This window comes from Microcebus murinus, chromosome 7 (assembly GCF_040939455.1).
Source record: "Microcebus murinus isolate Inina chromosome 7, M.murinus_Inina_mat1.0, whole genome shotgun sequence".
Lineage (NCBI taxonomy): Eukaryota > Metazoa > Chordata > Mammalia > Primates > Cheirogaleidae > Microcebus > Microcebus murinus.
This window is the reverse complement of record NC_134110.1, coordinates 47,913,597-47,934,732: the sequence shown is the minus strand read 5'-3', so window position 1 is coordinate 47,934,732 and position 21,136 is coordinate 47,913,597. Positions and strand designations below refer to the sequence as shown.

The window sequence follows — 21,136 nt, the reverse complement described above, 5'->3', positions numbered from 1 at the left end:
GTTTGTAGACACATCATTCTAATCTGTGCCTCTGTCTTTACATGGCCTTCTCCCCTATGTCTGTGTGCACCTTCTCTGTTTCTATCTCTTTTAAGGATACCTGTCATTGGATTTAGGACTCACCCTAACCCAGGATGACTTCATCTCAAGAACTGTGTTTTAATTAAATCTTCAAAGACCCTTATTCCTAATAAGGTCACATTCTGAAGTTGTGGGGGAGCATATGCCTTGGGGGACACTATTCAACATTCTACAGACACTTTGGACATACCCAGGGGTGAGTCTGGAGCTGAGGAAGGGGGCTGAGCTGAGAGTCATCCAAATGTGAGTGCTCACTGAAATCAAGATAATGGATGAGAAACAGAATAAGGGGATCAGGGAACCAAGAACAAAGCCTGGGCACATCAATATTTACTTGACAGACAGAGAAAACCAAAGGTGTCTTCAGGGACAAAAAAAAAAAAAAAAAAAAGCATAGACATGTTGTTTCTAAAAGGATTAACACAATATTTCATATTCCGTGGCCTTTATATATACACAAGTGATTGATCACTTGCTATGTTCCAGGCACTGTAACAGTTCTTTACATTTATTTAGTTCCCAAACAGGTGTTCACAATAGTGTTTCACACACAGTGTTTTCCTCTCTGTTTTATATGTGAAGAGACTAAGGCTTGGAAATTTCAAATAACCTGAGCAAGATCCAAGAGCCAATCAGTGATGAACCCAGAGTTTGAACCCACCTCTGTCTGATCCAAAACTTCAGTTCCTCTTCCTCATTGTTTTCATAGCACTTCAACAAGGGAAGCATTCGAACATAGAGGAAGTGGTTTAAGATACCATGGCAGTGACTATGAGTCACTTTAATCCATTGTTACCTTTTCCTTTTATTACAGAATTCATTTATTGTGGTTTTTGTTTGTTTATTTGTGTGGTTTTTTTTTGAGGTGGTAATGTGCAAAGTTTTAAAAGAATTGTCTCTTATCCTTCCTTTCACAGAATGGTGAGCAGTGGGATACAGGCATTGGGTCCAGGAAATCTCCTTAAAAAGATGTCTGTATAAGCGGTAAGATGACTTTTTGATCTTTTTCCCTTTCCTCCTCCCTACTTCCAGGCATGTGGATATGATAGCTGGAGCTACAGTGACCACTTTTTCACCATGAGGCAACTCTTTGGGTGAAAGTCAAGTGTTAAACAAGGAGGAACAGAAAAATAATAGGAGCCTGGGCCATCATTGTCACTACAGAGTGTCTGCACCAGCTCTTCCCAAGAAGATTGTCTCTTCCTAATCTTAGTGCTGTGAAGGGAAAGAACTCCATATTTTGTTTCTGTCACTGTTTTTCTGGACTCTATTATAAACAGTCAAACAAGTCCCCATGTGGTGGTCCCTTCTCACAGCCTCTAAGATGAAAGGAAAGGATTAGAGGGCAGAAGTGGACATAGATACATGTGGGGGCAGAAGGCAGAACAAACTCTTAAGGGAGAGCAAACTCAATGGCTTCGACTTTTAGGATGAAGGAAGAGCCAGTGTCTACTGAGATTGAGAGTGATAGGATTTGGAGAAGGGAGACTTTTAATCACTTAGTGGTGTGCTAAAATGAAATATTGTACTAACTGCTGGTCTAATGTACCTTGCCTACTTTGTGCTATGGCCTGTCTCTGAAAAAAAAATTGAATAATATTTCTCCTGTTCTGAACATAAAGAACATTTTTTTGTAGTCATGTAGACTAATTCCATCTTGGAAACTCATCAAGAACATTTTCAATTTTTTAGTGGTAATAATAACCTGCAAGCTGGTTCAACCAGAAAAAACATTTTTTTTCTTTTTTATACTTCAAAAGAGCTACTAGAACCTTACTTGATCTTTAAAAGAAGTCTTCAAAGTAGATCTGAAGGCAGTCAGATAAGTCAAACTTTCAGGGTAAACATTATCATTTACCTGAAAAACCTCTTCCTGGAAAAAAAAAAAAGCGATCAAGATGAGATGAGATGATTTCTGGGAAAAACTCTAAGGTTTGTTATTTTTTTTCCCCCTTTCTGAGATGTTTAATTAATCTCTTAAGTCAATTTTTCAGTGTACCTGGAATAATCAATATTTTCAGATTTTTATCACTGACTTCTTGGCTACAGTCCCTAAAATCAATGTATCTTGATTTATGCTCAAGTGTGGGCAGTTGTGAGATGAATTTTTAATTTTATCAGGAGTGGTTTCAATTATAAGATTCCATAGTGTTTTTGTTTTCCTAGCCAGGATTCATATTCACAGGAACATGTCCTTTTATGAGGAAATGTTTTTATTCTCAAAAGTACTTTGTTAGTAATAATTCAACATGAGAATTTTAACACATTTTAGCTTATGCTGCATTGAAATAATACAAGAGAGAGATCATTACAAAATCTGCAACATCACTATCAAATAAGATGACACACATATATATACATACACTGAGACTAAATAAGATAAATGTAAAAATTACTGGGTCCATCTTGACTTCAATTTTTCAATATTACTTGTTCGAATGTTTGTTCTTCCTAGACTTCTATGAGCTATCGGAGAGCACAGAGGATATCTTTCATTCATCTCTGTGTCCTCAATATCAAACAAGCACAATTCCCATCACATAGCAAGTCCTCCATAAATGTGCTGGGTGAATTATTAAATACCTTATTGAATAAATAATGGATGTCTAACACACAATTTTTTCAATAAGCATTTTTTTTGCACACCTCCCATGGTCTATGTTGGCATTAGACACTGGAAATGGAATCAAAGACTAAGAAACCATAGGCTCTTCCCAGAACTCACAGGTAAATACTCACAGGTAATACTGTGTGATTAGTGATTCAATCTAAGTAAATACCAATTGCAAACGGAGGATATAGTAGGAAACAAGTGAAATCAAATTTTCAGAATTTGGAGGCTGCTTGGATAAGGAACTGAAAAGAAAATAAAAAGTCAAGAATGACTCTGAGGTTTGCGTCATAAATTGGTAGTGACTGGTAGTGTCATGAAACAAAATATGGACTGCAGAAGGAAAAGCAAATTTAGGAAAGAAAAATACATTGGAGCTTTGGACACATTGAAGTTAAAGTTTTTATGATAGAGATGTACAGTAGGAAGCAGAATGTGAATTTGCTGTAGAGAGGGGCATGGGATAGAATTATAAAGTAGGGCATCATTAGCTCAAAGAAAGAGTATCTGAAATTGTAGAAATAAAAGAGCTAACCCAAGAGGAACATGTATAAACTGAAGAAAAAGCAAAAATGACACGGCTCCCGTCATCTTCCTTTCTTCTATACTTGGATAGGGTGGCTACTTATTTCTTTTAAGACCCAAATAATATCCCAGCCTTAATGACACCCAAATGACCCCAATACCCATGCTGCTTTGTGCTCTCTGAATGGTTGTTCATGTCATCATTTTCTAAGCAGATTTCTTAAATATTTCTTAAATTTCTTAAGGCAGATTTCTAAGCATAAATCTTTGTGCCTTGACATCTAACACAACCCTCCGTGCAGATCAGGGCACGATAAATGTTTGTGGTTAACAATGACGACTACCTGTTTCGACCAGTAGGTAATGCAACCTAATAATAGACAAGGCACTTTAACAGGTGGAGCACCCAAATCACTGTTATCCCAAACATCAAACACTTTATTAAGAAAAAAGATAGTATTTCAAATTATCCATACTCTAACCTTAGCCACAGCAGAAGAGACGACATAAAAGAAACCAGATATTCTTTTTTATGATTAATTTTATAAAAGTTCCCAGCTAGAAAGCCAGGTTTTCCCTGAAGACAGGTTTTATTATGCAACTTCAAATGCTATATGGAAATTCTGTGACTGAAACTCTTTTTAGTTATACTTATTCAAGACTCCAAACTTAATTAAACCCTCAATCACTTTTCCTACAACTGAGATGATGAGATGAGATTCAGTGATCTGTAATTTCTAGAATCTCCTTTCATTTCGTCAATTTTTTCTCTGATGGGTGCAGCATTAGCAATTTTTCTTCCAACCTTCAGGAGAGCTGCTGTTTATAGAGAGGATATATTGTATCCTTACCGGCAGCGCCACTATTTCACAGTTTATTTCCTTCAGAATTCTCAGATGAATATCAAGGAATGCTAGTGATTTACTAGTTTGAGTTCCTCAAAGTTACTGAAGAACTGCATCCTTAAAGACTGAGACATAATTAAATTTTCCATGAGGAGAATTTGTGCTATAAAAATGTACTCAGTCTGTAAGAACATAACACCAAACAAGTTTTTTTCCCTCCAAATGAGGTCTTTTCTGTGATTTTTGGCCATAATTTAGAAAAATAAAATAATAGAAAACATATCTTCCTTTTATTTAATGAGAGATTTCACATTTGCATATCATTTTAGAACCCAAATGACCTCGTGAGAACTCAAATAACTGGTGTTCAGACTCATTCCCAGTATTCAAAGGCTACCTCTTTAGCTGATGAAGAAAACTCTCTTGACTGTTGGTGTAATGGCTTCCAGAACACAGCAGGGCTCCAGAACTTTTACAATTGATGGCAACCACTATTTGAATGGAGCAGACATGTGTTTCTGTTGTTTGTATCTGCCCAGTATCCATTTACCCTTCTTCTCAAAATAACATCTCCACATGAGAATGTTACTCCATTCCTACTTTTAGTTCATATAGTTTAGATGGGATTGACCTCATCACGTGTCCTCACCAGTAGGATAACCTGAGATGGGCCAATCAAAGCATAGCATTATCCTGGCCATAGTGGTTAATTTAAGGATAGGCACATCACTCAAGCCACCAATAACTTTCAATCCTGGTTTATTGTTGGGAAATCTTCCAAAATTGCCTTAAGATTGATCATTCTAAAGGGTCACATCATATCCTTTGGCTATTTTGCAATAACTTTCACCATAGCTGATATTAAATCCAAACTCCTTATTGTGACCCATAAAGCTATTATTATCTAATTTCTACTTACCTTATTTATTGCATTATCTACTATCTCCTCCACACTCACTTCATTCTGTGCCTCAAACAGGCTATGTTGGTTCCCATCTCAGGAGCTGTTAACTTGTTATTCTTTCTACTTGCAATATTATTTTCCTATATTCTTCCCTGGCTGCCTTTTACTCATAATGTTGTATTTCTTAAGTCAAATGCCACCTACACAGATGGACCATCACATTTACTCTCTACCACATTATCCTATTTTTTTAATATGCATTGTAGGATCTTAAATTATTTTATGTTTATGTCTTTATTTTCTTTCATATATCATCGGAATGTAAGCTTTTTGAGGGCAAGGACATTAATTACGTGGTTCACCATTATATGTATCCCATATCCCCTAAGTATCAGGCTTTTGATAATTATTTTTTGATGGACTGAGGAGCTCTGTTTTTTCTGTGCTTGCTAAACTAGCAGAATATAAGCTGTTAATGTCATACTGTCAGCCAATAAGGTCAACACGGGGGTAAGGAGAGCTGAGAAATGAAGAGAGACAGATTTCCAATAGTATAACTGTAGCCAGATAGCTTGGGATGTTGTGTATACAAGTTCCTTTATGCTTAACTCACTTTGAGTTAGGTTTCTGTCCTTTGTAACCAAGAGGAGTCCTAACAGGAAAGTATATAAAAGATCTTGTAAAGAACAAAGTACGATGCTTATGTAAGTACTGTGTTCTTGGAAAATACTCATTTCCTGTCACTCGTACCACACATCTTTTCATTTTTCTCTCTTTGGCCAGAATTACACTTAGCCAACAGGGTTAAAGAACTTATTTGAAAATATTCTGGTAATTCAGCAGTGCAAGTTATTTGAGATTTGTCTGCAAAACCAATCCAGGTGTTCACTAGCTAGAATATCTGACTTTACAGTATAATCAGTGATATTTCTATTGTTGTGTTTGGTTTAAAAGATAGATTCTTTGGGTATACCTCTCTTTCTAAGTGTGATAAAGTAACTGCACTAGATTTGGTTTCTCACCAAAAATACCTATAAATTTTTAAAAATAAAGCATATAATAAAAATAGATAAAATATGCGAGGCAAGTGTTGTTAGGTGTTAAATAATAGCACGGAACAGTGATCTTTAAAAGAAAAGAAACAAACAAGATAGGGACCATGGTGACACCATGATTATTAAGACTTCCTCTCTGCTGCAGAACAAAAATAAGCTCAAGCAGAGTAGAGGGTCTCACTATGTTAAAGTGGCAGAAATTGGAATTACAAGTTTCTGAAGCAGCCAGAGTTTGTAGGGCAGGGTACTTGAGAAGAGAGCTACAAGAAAATGTGGGGCAGTAGGGTGAATAAAGACCTCATTGAGATTCAATAATTATATAAAATATAAATATATTTAACATTTTCATTAAAAAGCAGAGGTTTTCTAGTAAAAAGACAAGAACCAACTATTGCCATCTAAAAGAAATTCACTTTGAATGTAAAGACAAAAAGTCTGAAAATAAAAAGTTAGGAAAAGATAATACCAGGCAAACAGTAAGTATTAGAAAGTGAGAGTAGCTATTTTTAGTATTAGACAAATCAGACTTCAAGGTAAAGAGTATTGCCAGAGATATCCCTAAATCTAAAACCATGAGTTTATGCTGTAATGTTAAATTTCAATCCAAACCCACAGGATACTTTCTATTTTTTGATATGATGTGTTGAAGATGGTACTTTACCTTTGTGATCTTCCTCCAAAAACATACAATCTCAGTCTAATCATAAGAAAAACATCAAACAGAAATTTTAGAAAATAGAAAATTCTCCTATAAAATACCTGACCAGTAATCTTCAAAACCATTGAGGTCATGAAAACAAGAAAAGTCTGAGAAACTGTTGCAGTTAAGAGGAATCAAAAGAAAAATGACAATTAAATTTCTTTAATCTAAAAGTTATTCTAAAAATAGCATATATTTTAAAATATAATTGAATACTGATTAAATAAAGTTCCTTCAACACAAAGGCTACAAAAGTGATACCAGAAGCAATGAACACACCTAGTGACTAGTTTCTAAAACTACATACTCCTCTAAAAAGCAATGCTTTTCCTTGGAGAACAGGTTGATTCCTGGGCTTAAATACAAAATAAGCCTGCGACATTTTCCTTTGCCAAAAAATAAGGAAATACTCAGATATGATGAAGATGTGTTAACAAAAAGTGGGAGCAGGTTGCGAAGACCTGAACTGACCAAATCTGGGTCAAACTGAGCCTCAATATAAATGTGAATATAAATGATTGCATTTAGTACGATAAGAATCTATGAGTCCATATTGACACATAAATAAATAAACAAACCAGTTTTTCCATAAAGTAGGATGCCAAACAATGCCATAATACAGAGAAAAATGGTGATGTTTAAAAAAATCATCATTGGATGCTAAACTTACTTTGATGAGGAACATATGTACACATACAACAAAGTAATTCCCCACAAAATTACTTATAAAGGGGAACACTGACATTTTTCAGTGGAGAAAAGTGGAAGATAACACAGTAACCAAGTGATCCAAGCTAATATCTCCAATATGGGGACAAATCAACATTCTATGCGTCCTGATGTGGTTGATGCACTGAGGACACAGCTTTGCATCTCCAGCATTCCTGACAAAATACTTAACTTGAATTGGATCAAGAAATACCATCAAAAAATAAAAATTAAAGAACATTCTAAAAATAACCAGTCTATTCTCTAAAAACATGTAAGTGGCAAGAAAGATAAAGAAAGGCTAAGGAATGATTACAGATTAAAGAAAACCAAAGGGACATGACCCATTAATAAATGCAATGGGTCATTCTGTAGGATCCTAGGCTCCAGAAGAAAAAAAAACCTGTAATAGGTCTGTTGGAAGAAATGATAAAATTTGAATATTCCAGTGGATATTACAGCATTTTATCAGCTCTAAAGTTCTGGGTTTTGATAAATATACTGCAGTTATATAAGAGAACATCTTTGCTCTGAATTCTGCCAACAATGTGAATTAGTTTGGAGGGAGGGAGTGAATTCTTTTCCAAAGCCTTCAGATAAGAACCTGGCCCATTTGACACTTTGATTTCAGTCTTATGATACCCTAAGCAGAGAGATTAGATGAGTCTGCTCAGACTTCTGACCTACAGAACTTCAAGCTAATAAATAGGTGTTGTTTCAAGCTAATAAATAGGTGTTGTTTCAAGCCATAAAGTTTGTTATAATATGTTATGCAGCAATATAAATGAACACAATCCCCCACCTACCCCCCATACACAAATGCATACATATTACTATCAGACATAATATACTGATGGGTATGAATGCATATCTAATACAGTGTTGAAATCAAGACATAGTTATCAATGAAAATCAAGTGACATAAATACAAATCAGGGTGGTTAAAGCATGATTCCATTCAAGACAGATTGCTCTGGATAACATTCAATTGAAGGTAGAATTTCTGTGGTAATAAAAGATAGTTCCCAAAAGGAGAAGAGCTAAGAACACATATCTCTTCTCTATCCTAAAGACACAAAATATGATCTCTTGAAAGCACTTACGAGGATGGATTCAAAGGTATGCTTGCAACCAGAGACTTTTAGGGAAGGAGAGAGAGGAGATGAAGATGGCTGTAAAATGTTTAAATTCAAATGAGAAGCTAATTAATGCTACGGTCAAATTAAATAAGTACAAGAAATTTTGATCTATCTGCATTCTCTTCCCAGGGATTCAAAATGTTTTCATAGCTGTTATTGCATTTATGCTCTCAATGACCCTGTACATATTTATTCCTTCTTAAAAACCTAATTTTTAAAAAATGTTGGATATTTATCCCTTGATCACAGAATAAAATTCAAAGCTCTTTCTAAGGCAAAAAAATTTTATACTGGCTTGCCTGTCAAGTCTTGTGTTCCTTCCCCAACCCACCTTCACTGCATAGTTTTACACCACAGGACAAGTCCTTCTCCAACGTTCTTGATGATGATGGCCTTTCTCCCATTTCTGTAGATGATAACTCTTATAACTCAGTTGTAATCTGCCTCAAATGCCCTTCTTGATGTTATCATCCTGGTAAATCTTCCCTATCCTTCATGATGCAGGCAACAGAGCTTCTAATTTGCATCAGCTCTCCTGTAGAGTGATGGTTCCAAGTATAGAATGAACTCCTCTTTCCTCCTAAATGATTGTGCTATCCATTCTAGAGTAGACTGCTACTCACAGCAGGGAACTTAAACAAAAGCAGTTAGAAACTTATTCTTAACATGCTTTGAAGATCTCTAGCAAAAATGAATAAATAAGCAAGCAGATGAATCAAATAAAAAGACAATATTGGGATAAAGACTGTGGATGGTAAGTTGAGTTTTGTTTTTTTCTTTTTTTTTTTTTTTTTCCAAGAAACTCCTGGAATTGAGGTAAGTTGAGTTTTGATCATTCAATCTTCCTACACATTTAAAGTTGGTGCTCAAATGTTAAAGATTCTTTCCAGCCTAATGTAATATCTTCTTCCATCAGGATAACTTACTGTTTCTTAATTCCCTTTTCATAAACAGTTTTATTGAGCTATAGTTTACTACTATACAGTTTACTCATTTCATTTGTACAATTCAATGATTTTCAGTCTATGCACTGAGTTATGAAAACATCACAACAATCTGATTATACAATATTCCTAATTGGCTTTTGTGCTTATCATTTATCCTATTCATATCATTCATTCATTCAATCATTTAACATATATTTTACCAAACAATGTAAATTCTGGGGATACTATGATATATAAGAGATGGTGCTGCTCTCAAAGAGATCCTGAGAGAGACGGACATTTGTAAAGAAGCACTTTTACTTACAATATAGGATGATATGTCCTGTAATGGGCAAAGTATAGGGTGTTATGCCAGGACCCAGGAAGGGTACTCAACCTGCTGCTGATGGTCAAGGAAGTGATTCTGGAAGGAAGTGAGGTCTATGCTGAGACATGAAAAGTGAGATGGAGATTTCCAGGTGACAGTGGTAATGGGAGCATGGATGAGGCATTCAAAGGAGAGGAGGGTCTAGGCATTAAGAATGGTGTCTGCTGAGACCCAGTGGGATGAAAATGGATTCAAGAATAGCCTTTTCTAATTGTCCATGTCTAAGTCATCTTCTTTTTTCTTTTACATGAATGTTCATAAACACCTTATAGGTAGTACTCAAAAACTGAAAACAACTTTAATGCCCGTTATCAGGTGAATGAATGGCCCAGGGCACAACCATACAATGGAATAATAGCAACATAAAGGAATGAACTATTGGTGCACACAACAACATGGAGTGAACGAAGCCTGACAAACAAGAGTAATGCCACATAATTCCACCCATTATACATAAAATTCTAGAAAATACAAACCAATCCATAGTGACAGAAAGCAGACCGGTGGTTGCCTGGAGACAAGGATGAGTGCTAGGGAGGGATTACAAAGAGGAATGAGGAAACTTCCGGGAGTGATAGAAATATTCACTATCTTGATTGCAACGATGGCTTCGTGGGTGAATACATATGTCAAAATCTATCAAATTGCATACTTCAAACATGTATAATTTATTAAATGTCAATTATACCGCAACAAATTTGTTTTTTAAAAGGTGCCCCTGTTTTGAAGATAAAGCATGTAATCTCCCTGTCAATAAAGGACCTTGCACCTAGTGAGTACTCAGTGAGGGGTGGTTATTATTTTTGATGTCAGTGTTTAAAATGTTAGTATTAATGTGATCCTATCTGCCATAGTCATAAAGGCCCAGGAAAGAAATGAGGTCTGATCTGCAGATAGGCACAGACAACAAATCTGGGAGTGGGAGCTAGTAAAGCCATGCAGGAGCTGGTAAAGCCATGCAGTCCAGGACTGACAGCTGGAGTTTGGGGGATGGGAAGAACTGAGTTGAAATCCTAGTTCTGCCGTTTACTAGCCCAATGCAAATGTCATCTCCTCTTAGCAACCTTAATTGATTTAGAATTTGCTATCTCTTCTTTTGTGTTCCCTTAGTTTTCTGTGGACATTTAAATATAGTCTTTTCCTCTTTAGTATACAACATGTCCATGCCCATACTACCGAAAGCAATATACAAATTCAATGCAATTTACCATCAAAATACCAATATAGTTTTTCACAGAATTAAAAAAAGTACTAAATATCATATGGAATCACAAACTATCCCAAATAGCCAATGCAATCCTAAGCAAAAAGAACAAATCTGGAGGCATCACATTATCCAACTTCAAATTATACTACAAAACTATAGTAATCAAAATGTCATGCTACTAATATAAGAGTAGATGCATCGATCAAGGGAACAGAATAGAAAACCCAGAAATAAAACCATATACCTACAACCAACTGAACTTTTATAAAGCAGACAAAACATACACTGGGCAAAGACACTTTATTCAATAAATGGTTCTGGGAAAATTGGAGAACTATATGTAGAAGAATGAAACTGGATCCCTATGTCTTATCATACACAAAATTTAACTCAATATGGATTAAATGTATTACCTGACACCATAAAAATTCTACAAGAAAACTTAGATAATATCCTTCTTTTGGACATTGGCCTAGGCAAAGAGTTTATGACTAAGACTCCAAAAGCAAATGCAACAAAAACAAACATAGACAAATGTGACTTAAAGTAAAAGTTTCTGCACAGCAAAAGAAATAAACAACATAAACAGACGACCTACCGAATGGAAGAAAATATTCAAACTATACATTCAACAGAGGGCTAATATCCAGAATCTGCAAGGAACACAAATCCACAAGAAAAGAAAAAACAAATAATCCCATTAAAAAGTGGATAAATCAAACAACAATTTTAAACCAAACTTGGATTAGTCTATAGAGATGGCAAGATAAAGTTAGGCAACAATGAAGTAAGGTGAAAACAACAACTATGACATGTGACGTTGCAGGAAGTCATAATAACTGAAATCATGAAAAATCATCTTTATTTCCCTTCTTTATCTGAAAACTATTTAAGTCTTCAGTGTCTTATTACCACAAAGCCATATACCTGCTTGTTATAAAATGTGGTTATAAATATTACAGAAATATTCAATATGAAAAAAATCAAAAAGCCCCTTCTTCCCATACCCCCAGAGAGTAGAGGTGAACTGCAATTCACACATACAGTTGTCTAAATCCTTATAGGTCACATTCAGAAGAAAACAGAAATAATCTGAAAAATGAAGGGCTCACATATTTTACAAGTAAGAAAGAAATGACTTTGTTTCCTGCAGAAAATAATTTAAGTAAATGTCACATTGAAGTAATTGCATATAACACCTAACACCTTTCTTGAGTTAATGACAGTGGAATTAGGAAAGCTTTGTCTAATCACTGTCATCTTTAAAAAGCTCACTGTTTTTAGTTCAATAAAAATAACATTTTCCAAACCTGGAATCAAGCTCTTTGATATTTTTGGACAGCACTTCCTACAAATTTATAGGCAAACCATCACACTTTGAAATTGGCTGCTTTCTTCTAGAAGCTGTAGTATCTATTACATGCAAGTAGTTTTATTGATTTGTCCATCTCAGTGTTCCAAAAAATTGTTAGAATTATAAAATTTTAAAGTATTGAAGAAATAATATATATTATTTAGTCCAAATTTTCTGTTTTACAGATGAGGGAACCAGGTCCTAGAGAGATAATAATTCAACCAGGCTTCCACAGAAATTAGCATCGCGCTTGGTCTGGAAACTTAAACTCCTAACACTCAGTTTCTGTACCTCTTCTCAACAAGATGTCTCCCTCCCGGAACAGGTTCCTGAACCTGGAACCAGAATTTAGTTTTTTTCTCACAAGGAATAAATTGATTTACATACAGCTGGATACCTATTCAAGCTTTTCTCTTTGAGATTATTCTAGTTACTACTGTTTCATAGCAAGTTACTCCACAATGTAGTGGCCTGACATACAAACCATTCTATTTTTTGCTCACGATTTTGAAAGTCAAGAATTTGGGAAGAACTTATCTGAGTAGATGGCACCAGGAGTCTCTCATGCAGTTGCATTCGAAAAGGCTAGGGTCACAGTCCTCTGAAGGCTCTGCTGGGCACAACACTCAAGAGGGTTCAGTCACATGGGTGGCAGTTGGTGCTGAATTCTCTATGCTGGACGCTCTGCTGAATTGGCTGACTGCATTGCCCACACAGGGCCTATGCAGTGGCCTCAGGTGTCTCACATGGTGGCAGGCTTCGCCCAGAGCAAGTGTCCTGAGAAATGTAAGCACAAGCTGCGAGGCCTTTTCATACTTAGTCTCTGATGTTATGCAACCTCACTTCTGCTGTACTCAGTTTTTTATAAGTGAGTTGCCAAGACCAGCTTAGATACAAAGGAGGAGAGGGAACCCACTTCTAAGTGCAGAAAGTTTCAAATAATTTGTAGACGTGTTTTAAAAATGCCACATGGTCACAGAGGGAGAAATCTCAGGCAACCTAGGACATATAATATAAAGATAGATGAACTGATCAGTCACCTATACCCATCAAATAAATCTTGGGAAATAGAACATATAATCCTCTCTGTGTTTATCACCCTAATTGACATCCCACAATAAAAAAACGTAATTAAGAGCAATCAATTTTAGCTTTGCTCAGTTTCCAAGAAAATGAAATTGACATTCAAAATAAAGTGCCAAGAAGGAGATGACCTAGAAGGCAAAATGATAATCTTCAAAGTCAGGGGCGTTAGCAAATCAAGTGTTTAATATTTGAGTTAATGAAGGACCAAAGAGACCTTTTATTCGTCCCCCAATGAGCCTATTGAATTAAATTTTATTGACCTTTTGGAGAGATGTGGTTCTGTCTTTTAAACTTCATTTGTATGTCATTCCATAGAGCCCCAATGCAGAAGTTAGTATCTAACAAATTTCAGATGATAGATGATAGATGATAGTTTAATTGGAACAGAGTCACCCAAACATGTCATATGGATATAAAAATACCACAGAGACTGTGGTATAGATTTTCCTGTAATTCCAAAAGTCAGGATGAATAAGAGAATATTTTCAAGCATCGGTGATTTCAGAAAATGAGAAATCAGAACAGTTTCCGGCAGCATTGTTAAGGACCACGAATTCCTCTTAGTACTTAAAATTATATCAAGAAAAGAGACATAAAGTTTGAGAGAAGCAACCAAATATTCACTGGAAAATCAATTAGGATATTGAATTAAAAATTCTTTCCATTTTTGATTTCTTAACCTTTCCAAAAAGAAAGTGATATTTAAAGGTAGGTTGGAAGATATAATTTAAGAAGTCATAAAACTATTCCTCTCTTCAAAATTTCACCCTTGAAAATAAAGATATAAAATTTCCAGATTCCAAAAGTTTGATTTAAATTATTGTAAAAATAATATAAATTAGGGTTTGAGGGTTACATTGTCCATACACAAAACCATTAAAGGGTCTCCCATCCAAGTACTAACCAGGCCTGACCCTGCTTAGCTTCTGAGATCAGATCAGGCATGTTCAGGGTGGTATAGACCTTATCAAAAAGTCCCAAAACAACACATGCTGGCATGGATGTGGAGAGATTGGAACATTTTTACACTGCTGGTGGGACTGCAAATTAGTACAACCCCTGTGGAAAGTAATTTGGAGATACCTCAAAGAGCTATAAGTAGAACTACCATTTGATCCAGCAATCCCACTACTAGGCATCTATCCAAAGGGAAAAAAGATTCTATAATACAAACATCTGCACTTGAATGTTTATAGCAGCACAATTCACAACTGCAAAGATACGGAAACAACCCAAGTGTGCATCAATACATGAGTGGATTAATAAAATGTGGTATATGTATACCATGGAGTACTACTCAAATACAAAAAGCAATGGTGATCTGGCACCTCTTGTATTATCCTGGGTAGAGATTGAGCCCATCCTTAGAAGTGAGATATCACAAGGATGGAAAAACATGCACCACATGTATTCACCATCAGGTTGGTACTAACTGACCAACTCTAAGGTGTTCACATGGTAGTAATGCTCGCTGGGTGCCAGTCAAGGAGCATGGGGGTAGGGTGTAGTAAACCCACAACTAATGGAAGCGGAACACACTGTGTGGAGGAGGGACATGCTTGTAGCCATGGCTTGGGTGGAGCAAATGCATTACATGTAACCAAAATGTTTGTACCCCCATAATATTTTGAATAAATTTAAAAAAATGTTTAGGAGTTAAAAATCAGTGACAATATTTCTTGTAATTCTGTACGATGTTTGGGTGGTTTATTTGCCAGTCTCAGCCTGACATGGCTGCATTCTGGAATGGGATAGAAAACTGAGATGGCCACAGTCATATGCCTGGTACCTTGGTGCTGGCTCTGGGACAGGGCTCCTTGTTTCTCCTGTACCTGGCCTCAGTGGTAGATAGAAAAATGGTCCCCAAAAGATGTGCATGCTCTAATCCTTAAAACTTGTGAATATGACTATTTCACTTTGCATGACAAATGGAACTTTGAAGATGTGATTATGTTAAAGATCTGGAGATGGGGAGATGACCCTGGATTATCCAAGTGGGACCAATCAAATCACAAAGGTCCTCATTCCCTCCTAGAGGCTCCAGAAGGAATGCAGTCTTGCTGACCCATTTTAGGCTTCCGACCTTGAGAACTGTAGGACAACAGATTGGTGTTAAGTCATTAAGTTTGTGACAATTTGTTATAGCAGCAATAGGGAACTAGTTCAGCCTCTTATCCTTTGGTAGGCTAGACCAGGTCTCAAGTAGTGTTCCCAGAGAGCCAGCCCCTGTGCACAAACACTTTTCAAGCTTTTCCCATGTCACGGGTGCAGAAGTCCCATTTGCCAAAACAGAGTTACATGGCCAAGCCCAGAGTTCCTGTGAGAGGGGCTTTGTTTGACTTCATCTTTTGATGGGAAAAGTGACAAAGTCTCATTGCTTGCATATTGGGATGGGAGGAATTTGTGGCCATTAAAAAATCTGTCACAGGGGTTATAATATGTGTTGTGTGAGTAGCTTGGCTTATGCCTTGAAAACCATAACCCTTTGATTCAATCTCTTAACCTGATACTTACAGGCCAGATCTTCATCTGTCACATATTCCACGATGCCAAACCCAATCTCCACCCTGTCATGGCTCAAGTCCTGGATGGTTATGACTCTTTCTCTCCCCTGCCTCTACCTGCCTTCTGCTTTCTCCCAACTACTGTCCTCTTCCTAGTCTTTTCCATTTTAGCACTACTGGAATGAACTACTCAGATGGCTGAGCCCTTACAGCAGTGTTTTATCGAGTCTACAATATTTTCAAGTCCTTCTTTTCCTTGGAGAAAGTTACTTCACATGCAATTTTATGTGGCACATAATTTCTGTGATTCAATCCTGAGATTTTCATCTATAAGAAAAAACAATCCCAACTGCCAAGACCAAGAAGCAAATGTTATTAGGCATTTTTTTCTGTGTATTTCAACTTGAAAGATGGCACTTGTTTCTGGTATTTGCAAAGGTAGAAAGAAAACTTTCTCAATATTCTTCAAATTTGCATTTTGCTTCATCTTTTAAGTGAGAAATAAAATACATTAGAATGCTCACATCATTAACAGTGTATGTGGATAAACTTAAAATTTGCATTTAAATACATTCAAAAACAAAGACTTCTTTAGAACTTGCAAGTAGATCAGGGGAAGATGCCAGTGAAAAGAGACAGTGAATAGGACTTTCTCACCAGAAAATCTCCTGAATTGAATTTATGTATGTTTTAATTGTCACATTAGTTTATTTTTAAAGTTTGTATGGATGCAAAAATAGACTGTGAGTTTCTTGAATATTTTGCTGTTGTTATCAGTTTTCCGCATTGGTTAGATATTTTACAAATTAATTTATTTGGCTAACTGATAAAACTTCATGTATGTTTCATAAAAGTCAAAAGAAAGACACTTCCAGACAATGTTATGGCAAGGCCAGACTGCTCAACAAGAAACCTTAGGAGGGCATCATCTTGAAATCAATTTGCCATAACCAGTGACCTATTCCTCAGGCTAACAATTCCAGAAACTGGATTGTAGCTGTTTCTAGTGACCCCAAACCTCTTATCAGCTGTCTTCTTTCCTGGTCTCGGTGAATTTGGCAGCTGAATTAAAAGGCCCTATTGAGCATAGAATTTAAGCAAAGAAAAATAGATTCTTAAGGGTCCCCTTAAGAATGCCATGATGAAGCCTGATCAAATATGCCTGCCTTGTGGATGCATTCACCTGCCTAGAGACTGGAATGTCAGGGTCCCCTGATTGAGGAACGTGGTCATCCCTACCCTAGGTTGCTTCTCTGAGCCCCATGTTCAAGACAGCACATCTCAATGTCTCCATGACTTCTTTCTTTAAATATGTCAATATCATTGATTAAGACATAGTGTAGTGAAAGATTAACAAATGCGTGCCATGTGCCTCCCCCTCCCTTCCTAAGTAATTGTTCATTTGAAAAACCTTCTTTCCCACTAAATCCTGCTGAGCATGGCGCTCCAGGCAGCTGCTTCCAATCAATTTGAGTTGTTATAGGAGATGCAGCCTAGCGTGTTAGCCACCTCTGGTGCAAAGGCTCTTTCTAAGGACCTAGGAGACTATCTGTCTCTTCTCATTAGGTGCTTATTTCATTTGACCATAAATATGGCTGAATTCGAGCACTGTAATGATGACCAAGGCAATGGATTTGGGTCCTCATGGCCTGGTTAGCTTTTCATTGCTTCTAAGCACAACTACACTCTTCCTCCACCAATGTGTAATCACAAGGGAAAAAAATCTTGATGGGTTAACACAGTTTCAAATTCATTGTGGGAATACATTACTCTATGTTTTCTTGTCTAAGATCTACTGTCCTCACTAGATCCTAAGCATCATGAGGAGGACTGTGCCTATTTCACTAACCTTGTTATCAGCAGCACCTAGTGTAATGCTAACACATAGGAGCTCAGCAAATATTTAGTAAGGATATACGTGCTCATGTAACTGGATGAATGAATAAAATCTTTCAAAGCCTGAACTTTCAGTTGACCATTGCTGTATATGACCTTATGATAAGTCTCCTAGATTTTAGGGATACTATCAATAATATATTCAATGCTCGCATTACAGAACCTAGTTATTCAACTGTTAGTTCTGCTTGCTTGCTTGGTTTGTTTCCAGTGTTACGAGAATGTCACCAGAAAAAAGAGTAATTGAGATGAAACTCAACCTAATTCTTTGTTTTTCATTTCTCCCTTCTTTTGTTTAATTCTCACGATAATACTAATGATGGAAGAGTCCTAAACTATGTGTCAAAAGTAGCTTTAGAAACCATAATTGCATTTCATCTTATTCAACAAGTATTTTCAAAATGCTTTTTGTGAAGCCATCAATGAATGTTACAGTGCTGATCTGACCACAAACAAATTTTAATCTAGATGAAGTGATAAGACTTCTGTGAAAACAAGTTTTAAAAATAATATATAGTCAAAGTTGAAAATATGTAATAGAAACAATAAAAGAAGAAAGAAAAATATATTTTTAAAATAAGTTCGCTAAGCTCCCTGAAGGTTAGAAAACAATTACTTTTGTTCCTCTTGATGTTGTACACAGCCTGACATATTGCCTATGCTATGTAAAGTAGTTAATCCATGAATGTTGTTTGAGTCAATAAATTACTGAATGAATATTAAATAATTATAGTTTTATGCTATTTAGATTTTAACAAAGTACATTGCAGATTATCAAGGTTCAGTATTAACTGTCTGCCTAGTACTATACTCATTTAATGGCAACCTAATCTCTGCAGTTACCCCAGACAAAGGCCAAGACGTTGTTCTTGAATCTATAGTAAATCTTCACTTAACATCATGGACAGGTTCCTGGAAACTGCAACTTTAAGAAAGATGTACAGCAGGTCCTCAAATAACATTGTTTTGTTCAATGTAGTTTCCTTATGATGTTGATGAAGAAAAAAATGGTTTCCTTATATGACATTTTGCTTAAAGTCTCAGTTTCCAAGAACCTATTGATGATGTTAAGTGAGGACTTTCTGTACAGCTCTCTCACCACACATACATAATAAATCTCCAAATATCCTGCCTGATAACTCTACCCATGCACTCACTTCTTTCTGTTCCCTGGCCACTTCCTTAGTTGTGGCCATCAGGAATGCTCATTTTAACTTCCTCCCCTCTTGCTTCCTTCCTTCCAATCTCTAATTGCCACCAGAATGATTTGTCTAAAGAGCAAATGTGACCAGGATGCTGCTGTGTATATTGGCTTTTGTGGCTCCCACTAATAAGGTAAATTCAGGCTATCGTAAACTCCTGGACATGGCACACAAGATCCCTTTACCCTGAAACATGCTTCCCTTCTCTGCTCCTCCAATGTCATCATTTCACTCTATATTTCAGCCAGACAACTTTGTAAGTGCCCAGGCGATAGCACTCTCTCCCATCTTAGTTGGGTGAGATTCTTCTTAACTCTAGGTTAGACCCTAGGCTGGAATTTTCCTCCCTTCACCCTTTGCCTGGCTCCCTCCAGCTGTCCTTGTGATCTCCTTGTAGTCCTTACCTCCATGAAAAAAGTGCATTTGTGATGCTCAGATGTTTTGTATTTACCCTGATTGTAGCAACTATCACTCATCTTAATTGCCTATTTGCCTGTGTCTCATACCCAAACTATAAGTTTCTTGCAAGGCCTGAAAATGTCTTATTTGTGGTTATATCCCAAGTGCCTAGGTTATGGTAGGAACTAGATACACATTTAAGGAAGGAGAAAATAAATTAACAAACACAAATGTGGCAGAGAACAGGGGTTATTTATTAGTAGTAGCCTTGTTGACTTATTGCTTTATTCCCAATAGAATCTAAGACACCCAGTCCCAGGCACATGAGGACCTTCTTCAAACAGTTGCCAGGACCGCAGTGCTAGGGAAGTTAAAAAAGACTTTCAGTCCAACTTAAACTAAAGTTGCTCTGTCATCTTGCAGATCCACTTACTGGAGTCCAGCAGGATAGTCTTCAAAGCCACCCGTCCTGGCAGAGTGCTTGAGAAACTGTAGGAGAAGAACAGCATCCAGGATTGCAATTAGAGGTGGAAGAGAGGAGGAGGAGACAGGGGTCAGTGGGCCAATCAATAGTCAGTGCACCTTCTCCCCCACTCCCTGGCGGCCAGTATTCAGAGGAATGCCAAAGCTTGCTGCACATTTGCAGTTCCGATTTTAGGCAGTGCACTCCTGCCATCTAGTGGTTCCCTCATGCTTTGTAGAGTGCTTTATGCATTCTAGTGCTTTATTTCATGTGCTGAAAACCCAGCAAAAGTAGAACTTAAGGAAGAAGCCAGACTTAAAAATAGTGACCAAGTACAATCAAAATCCACCTGGAGATCCACACATAATATCATTTAGGTCCCTTTATCAGTTCAGGACCTTTGATAAGAGATCATCTTGACTGGTGTTGGATGGAATAGGAGGTCAAAGTCATGCATCATAGTGTCAGTCAGTCAAACTGAAAATCAGATTTGAAAACTGGTTTTTATTTCACTGGAAAATAAGGAAATGGGAAATGACTTTAGTTTATCATGGGTGGAATACATCTTTTTTTTTTTTTTTTTTTTTGCTCTTCTCCCAAATGATTGTAAAATGTGTAGCAAACAGTGCCCAGAAATCATTTCTACTCAACAGTGAACCAGAAGATTGCAAAACCAAGGGGAGGGGGAGGAAAAAAACTAAGAATGTCTCTGCTACTCTCAGCACAAAAATGCCAAAATAGCCAAAGATGACACAGCTGGGATTTAACAAGGAAAACATTTCAGGGAGCAAGACTGACAATGGATGAAAATACTCTTGGTTTCAGAGTCCCTGAGGGAAGCTGGGACTCTTGCTGGTTTTTTCATGGTGCCCCCAAGGTACTTCATTAAAATATTAATAGTCTCTGTTTGCTCTGGGGCAGTGAACTGGGACAGACTCAGCTGCACAGGAGCACATCAGCGTGCAGAAAATACAGATCTCGCCTGCACATACTCTACACCTGAGAAAATTGGTCTTGAAATGATTGTGAAGACAACAGAGCAGCAATCAGCCTAGCCCTGCAGGAATGACAATAGCCTTCACCACCAGGTTCAGAGAAACAGAATTTCTCAAGCAAAAAATAGATTCTTATACATATATATTA

General features: G+C 36.8%; 1 long non-coding RNA gene across 1 annotated transcript in view; it reads left to right on the top strand.

Annotated features, from left to right (window-relative positions):
- The window catches only part of LOC105863702 (uncharacterized), a 50,323-nt gene that overhangs the window by 16,364 nt on the left and 12,823 nt on the right, over positions 1-21,136 (top strand). The window contains exon 2 of the long non-coding RNA XR_001150589.2: positions 999-1,065. This is a non-coding gene — a long non-coding RNA (uncharacterized LOC105863702). The remainder of the gene's footprint in view (positions 1-998; positions 1,066-21,136) is intronic.